Below are 19,942 nucleotides of genomic sequence, written 5' to 3' on the forward strand. Positions count from 1 at the left end.
ACATCATGCCCATTTGCACGGGCTGTCTCATCTATCACATACTTCTGTTTTCTTTGTGACACTTGGCAATCTCCAGCAATTTTGGCTTTGTTGCTGATGGGTCGTGGGTGACGTTATTAGAAGAAAGCCACTCTATGACTTCACTTTTTCTGTTGCTGGTTGTTGGCACTTTATTTTCTATTTTGCTATGGTAGGGAGCATTGTCCATTATGATTAGAGATTTATCTTCTATATTAGGCAATAGTTGTTCCTTAAACCACTTTAAAAACCTTTCATGGTCCATGGAATCATGGTAGTCCCCTTTGGCACCATTTTTTGACCTAAACAACAATAGCGCATCTTTGACAAACCCCTTCTCACTCCCCCGCGTGCACCACAATAAATCTTGACCCTTTCCAGTCTTAAGTTTGGGTCTATTTCGCCTTCACCCGTTGTCCAGCACTGACGTACACATTCATTCTGGTTTATCATTGTTTCATCCAGGAATACTTCAGGTTTACGTTCAGTTGGACTACAATTCCTATTCTTTTCAATTAACCGTAGGTATTCAGTTCTCGCTGCCACTATATCATCACGTTCCATTAAAATTGCTCTTCCACTCGTCACATTTTTGTACCGGAATCCAAGACCTCTCTCAATTTTCCATAACGTTGTTCTACCACCATTAAACTTTACCGGGTCTTCCTTCACTTTTTCCAGTAGGGCATCTAACCTTGGGAGCACTCCTCTCTCGTAAAAAGACAAAATCTCCTTCCGAATACACTCATTTTCAGAACTATCCACCTTGTCCTTCACTCGGATCCTCTTCCTGGGATATACAGGTGAAGCGAAGGGGACGTTGCCGCACTCAGATGACTGTCGCTTGATTTTTTTCACTGTGTTGGTTGGCACTCCTGTAGCTTTGGCGGTCTTCTCAAATACTTCATTTCTTGAGTCTGCTCCCCACTGTGAGCTGAAGTAACGATGAACATTCATTATAATGTTGCGAGCTTGACTTGCAAATCTGAAAACGGTGCGACGAATGGTGCGGTCATCTCGAGACATCTGCTTGAAAAGAAAAAGAAATCTTGCTTAGTTCGTTGCTGTTTATTGCTCCACTGAGATTATTATTTCATATCACTCAATTAAGTCTCTGATATCTCTTTCGTTTGAAAATATATTCATATAAGAAAATTAGAAACAATATGTTGAAACCAACCTTATTAAAACTAAGGATGAGCTGAAGAATGCGAAGTAGGTCCGTAGATTTCAAATTCTTTCCTGGACTGAATTTCCCGCCCGCGGCCAGCCTACACCTCTAACGATACCAGATGCATCCATCTGATTATTTACCTTTTTTTTATCAGATATGTCCAGAAATACGGACATATATGATATTTGCGTAAAAATTTTCGAAAGTCATAATGGGAATTCTATGCATTTATTTATAGACTATGTAATGACATAATAATTCGGTAAATACATAGTCTCGAAACTGCAAACTTCTCATATCGCCAATTGGCAACTGCCAACGCACCAACGGCTCTAGCTGAGAGGACCAGACCCAACGATGTGTCTCTCGGCACTATTGTCAAACCGAGTCAAGCACGAATGCAACATAATAAGACATATTCTTCATTTTCTCTTTACATATTACACGCATCTAAAATCTGAAAGCACCAGCGTATTCAGGGTGATTTTATTGTTTAATAGCACTAGATTTTAATTTATCTTGATCTCATGAATTATGCAAAATTCGATGATGAATAAAAACAGGTATAAAGAATGAAATGTTTTTCCCTTCACTTCTACTCGTTGTAATTCCTTTGTATTTTAACTTATTGATTTCAGGAAAAGATTCCTTAATTGTACATTTAATACCGAATCCTTTGGTATGACCAAAACTTTCCTATCTTTTGTAAAACGTGAGATAAATGAAGAGATGTAAACATATTGCTAGTTTTCTAAGCTACAAACGAAAATATGACCCACTGAGCGAGCAGTGTGCCTCCCGCTACCAGCCAATCAGAGGCCGCCAAACAAACAGTCTCGTAGGCACAAGAATCTACCTTAAATGAATCGACTATAGGCTAGCCTAACACCCTAAATAAAATTAATACATCGAAAGGTGGAAAAGACACTTTTAGTAAAAGAGAAAGAAACCCAGGAGGAGGCAGACTGTTCCAAGAAACAGCAGCCTACTCGGAGCCAGCGATAGCCGATGTAGAGCAAGAGCCGGGATGCTGGGTCGGAAAAATAATAATAGCCCTAAATACCAAGCTAAGAGAATGGTAGGAGGGCTGAACTAGCTAAAACTCGATGTAAAACAATGAACGTGATAAAGTAAGCCCATAAGAATAAGAAGTCCCAGTATGGAGGACCGGGAATTCTTACGAGGCGGCATGGCCGCCACGAGACAACCGGAGAACCGTATATGACCTATTAAGAGGAAAATACTGGTACCCGGAAGATAAAACTGTGGTAAAATATACTTATGAGTTACTTAACTTAGCCGTTCCATCGTAGATAGTACGGATAAAATCCAATAAAGTACGAGCACAAGAAAATGGCGACTTGTCGCAAGTGCTAAAAATTAAGGATGACCGCTAGGGGCGCTGCTGTCCGTGGCGTCCTCTAGTAGTAGTAGTAGAGGCTGCATCGCCCGTTGGTATCAGCTCTCTCTTGGGGGGATTCTGATAGGAAGTTCTAATTGGTGTTTGTCTCGTGGTAGTGTTCCACACTCGCCCCTATTATCATACCGACACTTCTTTTTAAGAGTGAGCGAGTCAGTTTTACTGACATTTTCTTAATTTTGTTTTTCTCTGGTAATTTTAGGCTAATTTTACCTAGAAAGAATGATATTAAGGATACTTTCATAGGCCGACACGAGCTGAGCCCAGAAAATACTTATAATGCTTCCAGCGAAAGAGAGGGAGGGAGTTTACCACTATGACATTATTATCTTGTGTGGCAAGAGAGAGAGAGAGAGAGAGAGAGAGAGAGAGAGAGAGAGAGAGAGAGAGAGAGAGAGAGAGTTAACCTTAATTAAAAGTGATATGGATAGATTAGTATTGTATTTCTTTAAAATACTATCACATATGAATTTTGTAATTACAGTTATTATTATTATTTCTGGACTCAGTTCATGTTGCTTCGTGAAATAATCCTTAAGTTCATTATTTCTAGGTAAATGATACTAACATTATACCAGAGAAAAAATAAATTCAGGAGGATGTCAGAAAAACTGACTTGCTCACCCTAAATAATTATTATTATTATTATTATTTGAAAGTATTAAAAACAAATAGTACAAGTACATAAAAAATCTCGAGTCTCAGTAAATGAGAGAGAGAGAGAGAGAGAGAGAGAGAGAGAGAGAGAGAGAGAGAGAGAGAGAGAGAGGAGGGGGGGGGGGGGGGGGGGGGAAATTTCATGAGCACTTGATTGCAACACAGCAGCTCTTCCCCCTCCTGGCTGTCACAGAACTTGATATATCTGACAGTTTTAGTACCTGGAGTTCGAGAAAGGTTACTGAAAGAAGACTGGGATTTCCTTCATTCTTCCATAATTTTTCAAATATATAGGCTAAAATCTTACTAATTCACTATGGTATTTTCATTAATGAATTGATATTATTGCTGTATAAATTAATATTAATATTTGAAAATAGTCAATCATTTATTTATCATACAAAAAAACATATATCTTTGTAGTAGTAGAGAGAGAGAGAGAGAGAGAGAGAGAGAGAGAGAGAGAGAGAGAGAGAGAGAGAGAGAGAGAGAGAGAGAATTATTATTTTTATTATGTGATATCATTTCAACTTATTAAAACTTACTAATACAGTATTAATCAAAATTAATATTTGAAAATTAGTAAATCATTTTTGTATTATAAAAATTTATTCAATCATGAAAATAAACATCAAAATACACTAATTAGTGATTATTTTCATCGGGAAATACAGAGAGAGAGAGAGAGAGAGAGAGAGAGAGAGAGAGAGAGAGAGAGAGAGAGAGACTATGGTTTTTATATCCAAGTCTAAGTAGGGTATAAATGGATTCTTTAAGTGAAATAATGTTTCAATGATATTTTGCTGTTTTGTATTAAAGGATATGTATACTGTTTGAGAATGCGTTCCTTATCCTTGACTATGGTTACCATACAGTTTAATAGCGTAAATTAATTTATGCGCCCTCCGCTCAGGAACTAGTTCTGCGTATGAGGTATCGTTAAAAAGCATAAAAAACCGTCGTAACCTTGGAATTTGCGTTGTAATCTAACCAGAAACTTAGTTATGTTAATTATGTATACTGGAAACAAGCAATGATTTTTTCATTATTTGCGCTTTTGGACTGTTGTAAACTGCGCATCCCAAGCTAGTGTATTCATTCGCTCGGAAACTAGTTCAGCATATGAGGCGTCACTAAAAAAATTTAAAAAATATGACATAAAAAGTGTCGAAAATCATCATAACCTCAAAATTTTTGTTGTAATCTAACCAAAAACTTATTTTTTTTAATATACTGTGCTAAACTATAAAGGATCCTTATTATAGTATGCGTTTTTTAAAAGCGTCGTTAACTCGGAGCGTCGGAAGCGTCAGCGTCGTAACCTCGGAACAAGCGTCGTAACCCAGGGCGGATTTTTCAATGAATATTTAAGAAAAAGCGTCGTAACCTCAGAACGTCGTAAGCCGGAGCTGTCGTAACCCGGGGACCGCCTGTATTGGTGAGGAAAAAAAATATGCATTGAGAGTAATAACAGTTAGTGCACAGATTATATAACTTAAATTTCAACTAGAGACCTTAGGTGGTTACAATAGTCAGGTCCAGAGGGCTAAATACAAAAATTGAATGTAAAAAAAACTTTTAACTTGATAATAATCACAGTAATAATGAAAATTAAAATATCTGCAATAAATGTAATAATGACAAAATCTGCAGATGACATCTTGCCAGTACAGAGATTAGGTCCTTTAGGGGACAAAGGCCTCATTTTCCCATCTTTCCCACAATTTAGATCTTCTTGCTCACTCCTTAGGATGCTTTGTATGAGCGAGTTGCTGCTGTTTCTCACTCGGGTTACCAGACTGGACATTGTTCGCCTAACAATGATTTTTAAATTGTCCAGGTGGTTTTCTATGAACATCTGTGGGGTGGAGTGGTAGCAGGGAGTGTTTGTGAGGCGTCTTAGAATGTCATTGTGCACAACAGTGATGCGTCTCATGGTCTCTTCAGGTATAGTTCGTCCAGAGGGAACACCCATAGATACTGTAGCAGTACGAGTGGAATAGCATCAGTTTCACGTCTCGGTGACAGAAGGCAAACCTCCTTGCAATCAGGTTGCCAGTTGCACATAGTTTACGACGCCTCTGTTCAATGTCTGCCGTATCTTTGAGGTCGTCGGTGATAATGTGACCCAAATACAGAAATTTGTGCAAGAATTCCAGCCGATGGTTTCCGAGGAAAATTTTTGGTTCATCAATATCCTTAAGCGATCTCGGGAGCAGCGACATGCACTGGCTCTTGGTTTCGTTGTAGATTATATCAAATTCCTCTGCATATTGGCGGCAAGTGTCGATGAGTCATGGAGACCTTGCACTGATGGGGAAATCAGAACCATATCGTCGGCGTAACAGAGGTTGTTTATAGTAGTTTCATTGACGGTGAATCCAATCGGGAGTGAGTCAGTTTGACATTCAAGGCATCTGTGTACGTATTAAAGAGGTATGGAGAGAGAATGCCCCCTTGCCGAAGCCCGTTTAGGGAGCCGAAGGCGTACGATAATACGTTACCCCATTTGACACAGAATTGCTGTGTGGAGAACCAGCAATGTAAAATGCCAATTAGATACAGGGGTGTGCCCCCTTTTATGCAGCTTCAGGAAGAGCTTCAGGTAGTTTACTCTGTCAAATGCTTTTCTCACATCTACAAAACAAAGGAAAACAGGAGAGGCTGATGATAGGTAGTAGTTCAGCAATTCTTTCAGTACATAGATGAAGGTGTCGGTTGAGTGGATTGCTATAAACCTGAACTGGTTGTCAGTGGTGTGTAGAAAGGAGAGAAGTCTCACTAGAAGAACCAACTCAAGTATCTTCGATGCGATCGTTGTGATTGCAATTGGCCGGTAGTTGCCAGGGTCAGCTGCATCCTTTAGCTTGTTTTTGATTAACCCTTTACTGCCGACTGGACGTATTTTACGTCGACATTTTTTGTCTCTCGTGTGCCGACTGGACGTATTTTACGTCGACTTACAAAAGTTTTTTCAAAATTTGCGGAAAAATACTTATAGGCCTATCAGCCTAAAACTTTAGAATCACGAGCCTTGGGGGATGCTGGGAGTTCACGGATCAAGCCTTCTTTTGTTTGGAGGCGTGACCCAAGTGCGCATGCGTGAAATGCCTTCTTCTCGCTCCAGTCAGCATCAGCGGCGCATCGTCTGCGAGCGAACTTTTGTCGGAATCGTGTTTTTCTGGACTTGTGCGAGACTTTGAACATTTGTGTTGCTACAGGACATTCGTAGAGATGTCTCAACGACGTGTGAACTGCAAAAGGCGCGTTTTACCCGTCGGAAGGGATCGTGTTAGGAGAGTTTTGGACTTAGATGCTGGCGAGGGGCCAAGTACCCAGCATGACCCCGCGCCTCAAAGCCGTTCTGTGCGGCCACGTGTGGATGAAAGTGTTTCAGGAACACATCGTATGCCTTTGGTTACCCCTAGGAAGCATGTGGGCGTCCTTAGGGGCATTCGTAGGCATTTGGGAGGCCTCCAACCAAGGGACATAGACGAGTATCTTTCGGAGCTTGATCGGGAACATGTCGCAAGTCCTCATTTTGATGGCGGATGGTCATCGGGTGATGAGGACATCAGTCCCGATGACAGTGAGGACGAATATATGCCCCCAATGTCCATTCGAGGCTCACATCCCGAAAGTGAGCTCGAATTCAGTGGCTTCAGTGCATATGAGGGGGAATCTGAGGAGGGGGAGGATGGGGATATGGGGTCTAGTTTCATCGCGGAGGACGATACTGAAAGCGAAGGCCTAAGTGAGGGTGATGGGCCAATGGGGGAGGGTAATGCAATATCGTGCCCACCGCACCCGTGCACGCGCACGGGCACGTAGAAGGTCGGCTCGTCGCGCCAGCCAAGGTGAAGGTCGGTCGTCGGAGAGTGACGAGGGGTGGACGGAGGACCCCACCCCTCCTAACATGCACCCCTTCACGGCAACCCCTGGGCTCACCGTACCAGTATCCCTGACTGCTTTGGGGTTCATCCAGCTGTTCCTTACGCGGGAATTGCTGGAATACCTGGTACACGAGACGGTGGACTAGGGTCGGTACTGCCGGTATGAACTACGGACGACCTTGTCTTATTACTGGCGGGGTTGCAACCTCATTGACATGGCGCATTTTTTGGGGCTCCACATTTATTTTGGTATGACACCTGCTTCCGACGTCAGGCAATATTGGAGGAGGAATTATTTTTTATGTACGTGTATGCCCAATGTGCCTGGCGTTATGTCCCGTGATAATTTCCTGGCGTTGGACAGGTATTTCAACGCCTTCAACCGAAGGGCCATACCCCGGAATAACAGTGATCGCCTCATTTTAGTGCGCCCAGTGTTGGAATACATTCGTGATCGGTGTAGAAATCTCGTGGTTCCTGGAAAGAACCTTTCTTTGGATGAGGGGATGATGCCTTACAAAGGGACTCTTAGTATAAAAGTGTATAACCCCAAGAAGCCGAGAAATGGAGTGAAATTTTATCTTATTACCGAGGCCAACACTGGATACGTCGTGGACTTTTCAGTGTATTCCGGGGTCTTCTCCACGCTGCGTGACACTGTATTCAGTCTTGTGGGACGTTTCCATAACCAGGGATATCACCTGTTTATGGATAATTATTATAACACGGTATCCCTGGCCCAGGAACTGCATGAAGCTGGTGCGCACGTCAGTGGTACCCTTCGGTTGGTGCGTGGGGCCCCGATTTCCCTCAAGAGGTACGCTAGTCATCCGCAACACCTGGCAAGAGGAGAGACAGAGTGGCGGCGGAAGGGCGCTGTCTTCGTCATCTGTTGGAAGGGTGTCCGACTCGTCCCCATGATTACGACGAGTCATGAACCCATCCAAGAAGAGATCGTACAGCGGAAGAAGACACGTCGACAGGGCCGAGTTGTGTATGAGGAGTTTCGTGTCCAGCGTCCCTACAGTCATTGGGCACTACAACAGGCACATAGGAGGAGTTGATCTCTTTGATCAGCTCATCCAGTATTATCCCTTCGCCAGGAGAACCAGAAGGTGGACCCAGAAGCTCCTCAAATACATCCTTCAGTTGGCCCTCCAAAATGCCTACATACTGTATTGTGGGTACCGCGGTGACAATCTTCCGAGGTTGTCCCACATACAGTTCCTAGAGGTAGCCGGGAATGCCCTCATCAACTTCAATCCCGATGAGTGGCCTTCCATCACTGACCCCCTGCCCCGAGCTGCAGATCTGCCCCTAGCGGAAAGGGCAAACAGGAGGGCCAACTTCGGTCGACCTGCCGCCGCCCCTGCTGACGACGCCCCTGCTGCCGCCGCCCCTGCTGACGACGCACTGCTGCTGCGCCCCTGCTGCTGATGACGCCCCTCTTGGTGCCGGCCCAGCCATCACCGCTTCTCGTCGGGTAGTGGACCCTGTGTGTCGGCTGCAGCCAGGGGATCACATACTGGAGGCCTTAGAAGGGCGAAGGCAGAAACGGTGCCGGGTGTGCCATATGAATGGCAGAAGGAGAGACACCCGGTTCTTCTGTCGTCTCTGCAAAATTGCTCTTTGCAGGATAGGGGACTGTGACCGTAAGTACCACACTAAGGTCATGTATTGGAGCGCGCCCGCCGTAAACCGACAGCGAAGGGCGCACGGGGCCGCCGGGTCCATCAGCAGTAAGGGCGCGCGTCTCCCTCCTCCACCTGTACCTCGTCATGTCGAGGGGAAAAAAATGCAAGACTCTTCAATGAAGGAGGGAGAAAACAAGAATAGAACGAAGAGTCAGGATTACGAGTGAGTATTCTGCATTTATTTTATATTGATTTTTATATTTATTACAATTTTTTATATATCCATATCTGTGCATGATAAAATAATAATAAGACATTTCATTGTATGCGAAAAGAAAAGTGTCACCTGCATTCCTTTTATTTATGTATTGGTATCAGAATCGAAAAATGTAATATATATACAGTAATACTTTGGGTTACGAACCGATTAGTATACGAATTTTTTAACTTACGAAGTGACGCCCTCATTCTGGAATACGAATTTTGCTTGGAATACGAATGCGCGAATTTCCATCATGGGAGGCCGCCTGATTTGTTTACATCGGATGAGCGTGGGATCTGCGAACGCATTTTTTTCTTTCCGGCCAAACTTAACGCCTGCTTTGTTTTACATCGGATGAAGCTTGGGGATCTGCGAACGCATTTTTTCGGCCAAAACTTAACGAGGGTCACGTGACTTCCTCCTACGCATCCCTTGACCCTTTTTAAACCATAACTCTTTCAATATCTCGCTGGCGGTAAGATTGAACGCATCTGTCCGTGATACGCTCTCAAATTTGCTTAGTGATTTGTGCACGTGTTGTGTTTCCGTGATAGTGCTTATAAATTACTATTACCCAAATACTAAAGACAATGGCTCCCAAGATGACGAAGGCAAGCAGCAAGGGAAGGAAAGCATAAGAAAGAAGAGATGATTACAGTCGAAATGAAGAAGGAAATTATCCAAATGCATGATAAAGGCGAGTGCGTGAAAGACATTGCAGCATTCTTCAAGCGGTCGCAATCAACGATCTGCACTATTTTGAAGAAAAAGGAAGAAATTAAAGCCAGTAAGCATCAAAAGGTGTCACAGTATTGACGAAACAACGGCCTTATATTCTCGACGATGTAGAAAATTTGCTCATAGAAAAATATTTTTCAAAATTGTGAAAGACAACATAGTGTTGCGTAAGCGTAAAATTAGTGATCGTTTGTGAACGGTGCTCTCTAGAGAAAGAACCAGAAAGTCTTCCAGAAGTGTTCACGGAGGGAGATTTCCCCCCCCAAGCCCTAACCCTTCCTCCTCACCCTTCCCCTCCTCCCGTCTCCGTCAAGCCAGCAGCCACACTCGCCAAAGGTAAAGTTCAGGTTTTACTGTGCATGCATATTAAATCTAGTGTTTATATTTAATTTCATTCTTCAATTTTATAATTTTATGTAATTCCTACACGAATTTTTCAACCTTAGTGAACAAAATAAATGGAAAAATATGAAATTGAAATGGTTATTCATGGTCGGTGTGGAACGCATTATTTGCTTTTTATAACATTCTTATGGAAAATCCATTTGGGTTACGAATTTTTTAGGTTACGAAGCAGGTTCTGGAACGGATTAAATTCGTAACCCAAGGTATTACTGTATTTTATATATTAAAAAAAAATATATATATATATATATATATATATATATATATATATATATATATATATTATATATATATATAGGTATATAGTATATATATATATATATATATATATATATGTATATATATATATATATATAATATATATATATATATATATATATATATATATATAATATATGTATATATATGTATATTATATATATATATATATATATATATATATATATATATAGTATATATGTATATATGTATATATGTATATATGTATATATATATATATATATATATATAATATATATATATATATATATATATATATGTATATAGTATATATGTATATATGGTATATATGTATATATGTATATATGTATATATGTATGTATGTATGTATGTGTATATATATATATATATATATATATATATATATATATATATATATATATATATATATATATATATATATATATATATATATATATATATATATATATATATGTGTGTGTGTGTGTGTAATATATATTTCATAAATATTGGTATTTTTGGGTAAGCAAATTACATAACAGTCTAGTAATATTCAATCATTTCTCTTCACTTTAAAACAAATTGCAAGTCTCAAGAACAATATCTCGATTTATGGTGAATTTTTGAAAAAAAACTATTTTATTCACTCCGCGCGCCGATTCTCAGCAGCAAATCTCCGAAATACGCAGGTCACATTCTCCTAATATTTGTGCCTTTTCATATTATGCTTTTTATAGAGTTTTATATATGAAAATGTGCGCAAAAACATGCACAATATAACAAAAAATATTTGAAGGTTGTAGCATTTCTCATTTTTGAAATATTTGCATATAAATTACGATAAATAGGAAAAAAACTACGATTGGTCAACTTTGACTCAACTGAAATGGTCGAAAAACGCATTTGTAACATAAAAATCTTACAGTCTAGTAATATTCAATCATTTCTCTTCACTTTAAAACAAATTGCAAGTCTCTAGAACAATATCTCGATTTATGGTGAATTTTTGAAAAAAACTATTTTGTTCGCTCCACGCGCAGATTCTCGGCAGCGAATCTCCGAAATGCGCAGGTCACATTCTCCTAATATTTGTGCCTTTTCATATTATGCTTTTTATAGAGTTTTATATATGAAAATGTGTGCAAAAACATGCACAATATAAAAAAAAATATTTGAAGGTTGTAGCATTTCTCATTTTTTAAATATTTGCATATAAAGTACGATAAATAGGAAAAAAACTACGATCGGTCAACTTTGACTCGACCGAAATGGTCAAAAAAACGCATTTGTAACATAAAAATCTTACAGTCTAGTAATATTCAATAATTTCTCTTCACATTAAAACAAATTGCAAGTCTCTAGAACAATATCTCAATTTATGGTGAATTTTTGAAAAAAACTATTTTATTCGCTCCGCTCGCAGATTCTCGGCAGCGAATCTTCGAAATGCGTAGGTCACATTCTCCTAATATTTGTGCCTTTTCATATTATGCTTTTTATAGAGTTTTATATATGGAAATGTGCGCAAAAACATGCACAATATAACAAAAAAATATTTGAAGGTTGTAGCATTTCTCATTTTTGAAATATTTGCGTATAAAGTACGATAAATAGGAAAAAACCTACGAGCAGTCAAATTTGACTCAACCGAAATGGTCGAAAAACGCATTTGTAACATAAAAATCTTACAGTCTAGTAATATTCAATCATTTCTCTTCACTTTAAAATAAATTGCAAGTCTCAAGAACAATATCTCGATTTATGGTGAATTTTTGAAAAAAACTATTATATTCGTTCCGCGCGCAGATTCCCGGCAGCGAATCTCCGAAATGCATAGGTCACATTCTCCTAATATTTGTGCCTTTTCATATTATGCTTTTTATAGAGTTTTATATATGAAAATGTGTGCAAAAACATGCACAATATAACAAAAAATATTTGAAGGTTGTAGCATTTCTCATTTTTTAAATATTTGCATATAAAGTACGATAAATAGGAAAAAACCTACAATCGGTCAACTTTGACTCAACTGAAATGGTCGAAAAACGCATTTGTAACATAAAAATCTTACAGTCTAGTAATATTCAATCATTTCTCTTCACTTTAAAACAAATTGCAAGTCTCTAGAACAATATCTCGATTTATGGTGAATTTTTGAAAAAAAACTATTTTATTCGCTCCGCGCGCAGATTCTCGGCAGCGAATCTCCGAAATCCGTAGGTCACATTCTCCTAATATTTGTGCCTTTTCATATTATGCTTTTTATAGAGTTTTACATATGAAAATGTGTGCAAAAACATGCACAATATAACAAAAAATATTTGAAGATTGTAGCATTTCTCATTTTTGTAATATTTGCATATAAAAAAATTTTTAAACAAAAACTCGACATTTGGTCAACTTTAACTCGTCCGAAATGGTCGAAAACTGCATTGCAAGCTAAATATCTTACAGTATCGTAATATTCCATCATTTAACTTCATCTTGAAACAAATTGCAAGTCTCTATAACAATATTTTGATTTAGAGTGAATTTAAAAAAAATATATTTTTTTTACGTCCGTGCGTTACAAATTCATGCATCATTTGTGATAATATTTTCTCTGTGTTGTTTTTATCGTTTTACAATGTGTTATATACCAAAATGATCACAATTTAGTGTACATTACAACGAAAATAAAGTAACTTGTTACCTTTAACCGTTTTGCGCACAGCGTGATTTGAATACGATTATATATGAAATTTTGTTTTTGCGCTATCAAATATTGCATTATTTTTATATGATAATGATAATTTTTTTCATTTCTGATGGTTGCATACTAAACTTAAGGCAATGACAAAAAAAGGAGCCAAAAATGAACTCTTAATCTTGAAAACTAAGCGCGCTGTGATTTTTTGAAAAAAATATTTTTTCCGCTTCCTCGCTCACTCCGAAACCCCTCCGGCATGCGGGAGACAATTTTTTATTTACCGCTTCGGCGTTTAAGGGATAATGGTATCAAGTGAACTAAGTGTAGGGAGTTTGGAAGAAACCGGTGAATTATGCACGCAATGAATAGGGCAGCTAGCAACATGTAAATTATCGGATGGCAAAATTTGAAGGCCTCTGCAGGAAGACCATCATAGCCGGGCGATTTATTATTAGGTAGGCTGTTTATGGCATCGCTGATGTTACCTGGCGTAATACGGTCTGCAAAATGAAATTGAATGTTGTCAGTAAGGAGGTTATCTACATCCCTTCGGGAATCTTGATCATTTATGCAATTCAGGATATTGTTGAAGTGATCACCCCAAATACTTCCGATAGCTTTGTCTCTGACTGCTTTCCCTACTCTCTGTGATAGCTTTATAGTTTTGGGATTTAAGGACTGGATATCTTTCCAAAGACGAGGATAATCCCCAGATTCTAAGTTTCTGGACATTGCATCAGCTCTTAGTTGTTTTTCATTTAACCTGCAGTGCTTAAGAGCAAGTTTGAACTGCACTCTCGCCTGTCTCATTAGTAATGCAGTGTGCCCTTCCCTGGGGCTACCATTTTGCCTCCACAGTAAAAACATTTCTCATGAGTATGTATACAGATCTTTAACCAAGTCATTCCATCCAGGTATATTACGAGAATTACCTTGACGAAATCTACAGGCAGTCCTGCCCGAAGCAAGCATAGCAGAGACTGTTCTAATAGAATCCATTCAGATCCCTCCTGTGGTGGTCATTTCTACAATTTGTGTTAGTACAAAGTAAGGTGTCTGCCGGTTGAACTATTGACTGCAACCTGGTTTCCGTGGTCGCCCTAAAGTATCTGGTTTTCTGTTGGTTTTTAAAATCCCAGTTTACCGCTGGTGGGCGATCAGTTAGGGGGTTCACGGTAGGGAGGGATGGGGTACTGAATGACACCTTTAGTGGGATGTGATCGTAGCCCATTGCAAGATCATAGCGAATATTGCAGGTCATAATAGAATCATGAAGTTGTGGAGATGTGATGCAGTGGTCCAGCCAGGAGGTTGTAATAGCGTCCGCTCTATAATATACACGTGAATAGGAGGAGGGAGGGAGGAGCATTACATCGCTAATTTGGAGAGCATGATTTTGACAGAAGCGATTAAGTTCATTATAAAATTGTTTTGTGGGGTGAGAATTAAGGTCCCCGATTATACAAATATGATCAGCAGGAGAATCATGAATAATAATGTGTAACTCCTCTAGGATCATGCAGCAATGATCAAAATTGTTGTTATTTTCCCATAGCATATAAACATTAATGATTAGGATTTTAGAGTTCCCTACTGTCACTTGAAGCCCCAGCAATCTGTCACTCCTGTAGGTCATCACCTTTATCATATTGTCTAACGATTTGTGCCACAGGAAAGAAAGGCACCCTTTCGGGCAACCGGCTATGATTTGATCTGTAACTTGCATCGATGTAGTCGAGAAGGTTCTGAAGTCTTCATGAATTGAATTGCAGATGGCAAGGTCATGCAATGATGCCTTTGAAGTTTTTGCAGAACATGTTTAGGAGAGGAATGTTCCGCTTGAGGCCAAATATATTCCAAGAGATTATGTTTAATGTATCCTTGGCTACTCACGAAGATGGGAGATGAATGCGCTGATCATTTGGGTGGATGGGGGGTTAGCCAGGGGGAGTGGGCAATTACTCGCCATGGGGGGTTGACTGGCACTTGCAGTGGAAATGACCCTGGTTGGAGTGTCAGTAAGTTCCACTGGGGGTGGTTCATCACAGATTAGTTTATATCTTGAAACTAATATATTAGGATTGAAATCCTCGCCTTTAAGAACGTCGAGGTGTTGAAATAGGCAGGTAATTCTGTAAGCCACTTTATGTTTACTTCTGCATGAGAGTTCATGAAAGATGAGTGGGTCAGAGCCAGTGAGAAACTTGACTCTCTCCACTATGGCGTCTAGCATCACTGATGAGCGCAGATTGTGAATTGCTACGTGACATCTCTTCTCAGGTGTCGGGCGAGGTGAAACACGAATGTTGGGCTCCGGTCCAGCGGCCAAACGAGAGGTTCTTCTCTTCTTTCTGCTTGTTTGTATCTGCCAGCTGCCAGACCCCTCATGATCCCTTTCATCTGCATCTACGATGGGGGGTTGGGGGGAGAGATAGGGAGGGGAGGATTACGAGGGCTGGTGATCATCACTGGAGATCTATCTTCCACCGGAGGCACTGGGGAGGGAGAAGAGGTTGGGAGACCAACACTCCCCTCGGAACAGTCTATAGGTGACGGGGGCACTTCCATGTTGCTGGGAGGTGAAGAAAAACTGGATGCCGGACTGTGCCATGGAACAGTTCGGTGAGAGGTTACCCAGGTTGCCAGAGAACCTCATTCAAGCAGAGTTTAAGGCGAGAACCAGACTGGGCAGGACACTGAAAACACTGGTTATGACGGAAGTGGCTGCTTTGACTTATGGTACGGAGCCTTTATTTAAGCTCCTAGCCAAGTCACAGATGCAAACGGTACAAGCTGACCTATACCAGGAAGCAACAATTCGTCACAAACCGAATAAGTTGCTTTCCTCCAATATCTGGGGGGCGGACCTCTTTCCGGAATCGGTAGTTAACGAGGTCCATCACGAGGCGATGAGGCTTAACCAAAGCCTCAGAGCTCGTTGGGGTCTCTCTAGTAAGAGGAAACCCGAGAACCCTTCCTCTTCTACTAAGAAGTTAAAGAAAACGAAGAGGTTCCAGCCCTACCAGAAACAACAGCAGCAACACTTTGTACAAGCTGTTCCGGTTTCTCAGCCAGGACAACCGGCAGCAGCAAAGGGACAGAGTGAACCTATTCTCCTGTTGTCCCCACAAGGTCAGCCCTCGACCTCTTACGCTGTTTCCCTGGCATTCAACCCAGTGTTTGAAGGCCAAGCTTTTCAAACCTTCAACAGGTTCGCTAGGGGATGCAGGTCTAGAGGGGCCTTTCGGCAGCGAGGTGCAGGAAGAGCTACCAGCAGAAGTAAGCACTTCCGTGGAGGATGCGGAGCTCACCCCACACAACAGCAGTAAGATCTCCCAGGTAGGAGGAAGGCTGTTCCTCTTCCGCCACAGGTGGGGGTTCAGCAGCTGGGCACAGAGCATTGTGTCCAAAGGGCTGGGGTGGAGTTGGATCAAAGGTCCCCCTCCACCCAAGTCATTCATTCAACTACCATCAAAGGAATTGGCAGATTACGCAGAGGAGCTCCTTCAGAAAGGAGTAGTGTCGAGAGTCAAGCATTTAAAGTTTCAAGGACGCTTATTCAGCGTGCCAAAGAAAGGCTCATCAAAAAGAAGAATAATCTTAGACATGTCCCGGCTAAACTTATTCATTCGTTGCGACAAGTTCAAAATGCTGACAATCTCGCAGGTGCAGACCTTACTTCCCCGTGGGGCCGTCACCACCTCTATCGATCTTACAGACGCATACTATCATATCCCAATCGCGAGACACTTTCGCCCATACCTAGGCTTCAAGCTGGGAGACCAGGCATTCTCTTTCAAAGTGATGCCCTTCGGGCTGAACGTAGCCCCCAGGGTATTAACGAAAATAGCGGAAGTAGTGGTACAACAACTGAGATCACAAGGGATAATGGTAGTAGTGTACCTCGACGATTGGCTGATTTGGGCGTCAACCGTCGAGGAATGCCTCAGAGCCACAAACAAAGTACTTCAATTTCTGGAACACCTAGGGTTCCAAATAAACAGGACAAAGTCCAGGCTCACTCCGGAGTCTCGTTTTCAATGGCTCGGCATTCATCGGGACTTGACCTCCCACAATCTGTCAATTCCTATGACCAAAAGGAAAGAAATAGCCAAGTCAGTAAGGCAATTCCTCAAGAACAAACGAGCATCAAGGAGAAACCAGGAAAGGATCCTAGGTTCACTCCAGTTTGCATCAGTAACAGATGTTCTGTTGAAAGCAAGACTGAAAGACATAAACCGAGTTTGGCGCTCAAGAGCAAATGTCAAATCTCTGGACAAGTTGTCAGTAATCCCGCAGATTCTTCGCAATCATCTCTGTCCATGGGCGGAGACAAAGAACCTGTCCAAGTCAGTTCCTCTTCAATATCCTCCCCCGGTGTTGACCATCCACTCAGACGCCTCGCTAAGCGGGTGGGGAGGATATTCTCAATTCAAGAAAGTTCAAGGAACTTGGTCACCCCAGTTCCGCCAGCTCCATATAAACGTATTGGAAGCCATGGCAGTATTTCTCACCTTGAAGAGGCTTCTTCCAGCAAAGAACTCTCATGTAAAACTGGTCTTGGACAGTGCAGTAGTAGTACACTGCATCAACAGAGGATCCAAATCAAAACATGTGAACCATGTCATGGTAGCCATTTTTTCCCTGGCAAACAAGTACAAATGGAACCTATCCTCCACCCACCTAGCGGGAGTAAGGAACGTGATAGCAGACGCCCTGTCTCGATCAGTTCCACTAGAATCAGAGTGGTCCCTGGACAACAAGTCGTTCCAGTGGATACGCCAGAGTGTTCCGGGTCTCCAAGTAGATCTTTTCGCATCTCAAGCGAACCACATGCTTCCATGCTATGTGGCCCCCAACCTGGACCCTCTGGCATATGTCATAGACGCCTTGTCCATAGATTGGAATCAGTGGAAGAAGATATACATCTTTCCTCCAGTGAATCTTCTTTTGAAAGTACTGAACAAACTCAGGACTTTCAAGGGACAAGTAGCTCTAGTAGCCCCGGACTGGCCCAAGAGCAACTGGTACCCTCTGCTTCTGGAATTGGGTCTCCGACCTCGACGGATTCCCAATCCCAAACTATCTCAGTCAGTACAAATGAGGACTGTGTTCGCTTCCTCAGGAATTCTCAAAACCCTAACTTTATGGACTTCATGAAGTTTGCGGCTAAAAAAGATGCAAATATCGATCCTCAGAATATTCAATTCTTAGAATCAGATAAGAGAGAGTCAACTTTGAGACAGTATGATGCTGCTGTTAAAAAGTTAGCATCTTTCCTGAGGGAAACAAACACCACAACCATGACAGTTAATTCAGCTATATCCTTCTTCAGATCTTTATTTGAAAAAGGATTAGCAGCTAGCACTATTACCACTAATAAATCAGCTTTGAAGAAAATCTTTCAATTTGGTTTTCAAATAGACTTAACAGACTCTTACTTTACGTCTATTCCTAAAGCTTGTGCTAGACTTAGACCTTCTGAAAGGCCTAGTTCAGTATCATGGTTTTTGAATGATGTCCTCAAATTGGCTTCAGACACTGACAACTCTTCTTGTTCATTCATAATGCTACTAAGGAAGACGCTTTTCTTACTGAGTCTGACCTCAGGAGCTAGAATTTCAGAACTGTCGGCTCTTTCCAGAGATGCGGGACATGTAGAATTCCTCCCTTCAGGAAAAGTTTTGCTTTCCCCGGATCGTAGTTTTCTGGCTAAAAAGGAGGATCCTTTAATGAGATGGGCCCCTTGGAAAGTCATCCCTCTTCCTCAAGACCCTTCTCTTTGTCCAGTGATGACCTTATGAGCCTTTCTGTCTAGGACATCCTCTAGGTCCTCAGGCCCCCTCTTTATGAGGGAGAAAGGTGGCACTATTTCAGTAAAAGGCATTAGGCAGCAGATCCTTTACTTCATTAAACAAGCAAACCCTGAATCATTCCCTAAAGCTCACGACATCAGGGCAGTAGCCACCTCTATTAATTATTTCCAGCATATGAACTTTGATGCTTTGAAAAAGTATACAGGTTGGAAATCGCCGACAGTTTTCAAGCGTCACTATCTAAAGTCCTTGGAATCTTTAAAATTTTCAGCAGTAGCAGCGGGAAACATAGTTTCCCCTGACACTGCACAGTAGTTGTAGCTGAAGATCCAGATCTCCTTTCTACCTGCCTCAACTAATATTTCCCCTAACCTACCGTTATGCTCTATATGGTCCTTTAGCCTTAGCTGCTTATGATATGATTATGGTGGTGTGTCCCTTATTTTTTTGCTTTGTTGTATATTATGATGTTTATAATTGGTGTTACTCCCCTTATTTTTATGCTAGGGTAGCACACCTACTTAATTAATGTTTCAAATTTGAGAATAATTTTGTACTTAGTGAGTAATTTTCCCATGTACCTTGTAACTCACTAACATAGATAAGTTATCAATCCTAGTATAAGTTTAATTTTAAGTTAACTATAAGCCTAGTTTATGTATTTTAAGTTAACTTTTGTATATGATAACTTGTAAGCTCTCAATAATATTATATTTGTTTGTTTTTCTTCTTAGTTTCATTGAGACCTTCCTCTTTTGCTATTCAATCTTGTGCTATTTCTCTGGTACAATTTCACGCAGCGACACGAACTGAGCCCAGAAAAGGGATTTTGACGAAGGAAAAATCTATTTCTGGGCGAGGGTTCGTGTCGCCCAGTGAAATCCCCCCCTATGTCCCGCCCTGCAGCCCCAGATTGGCATCTAACGACAAGGATGACCGCCAGAGGCGCGGCAGTCGGCGTGGTGCGTGGCGTAGTAGTAGTAGTTGCCGCCTCCG

General features: G+C 41.1%; 1 protein-coding gene across 1 annotated transcript in view; it reads right to left on the reverse strand.

The window, feature by feature from the left end:
• LOC135224789 (trichoplein keratin filament-binding protein-like) overlaps positions 1-19,942 on the reverse strand; it is a 276,218-nt gene that overhangs the window by 214,547 nt on the left and 41,729 nt on the right. The gene's annotated exons all lie outside the window — the stretch shown is intronic.

The sequence above is a fragment of the Macrobrachium nipponense genome, chromosome 12 (genome assembly GCF_015104395.2).
Source record: "Macrobrachium nipponense isolate FS-2020 chromosome 12, ASM1510439v2, whole genome shotgun sequence".
Lineage (NCBI taxonomy): Eukaryota > Metazoa > Arthropoda > Malacostraca > Decapoda > Palaemonidae > Macrobrachium > Macrobrachium nipponense.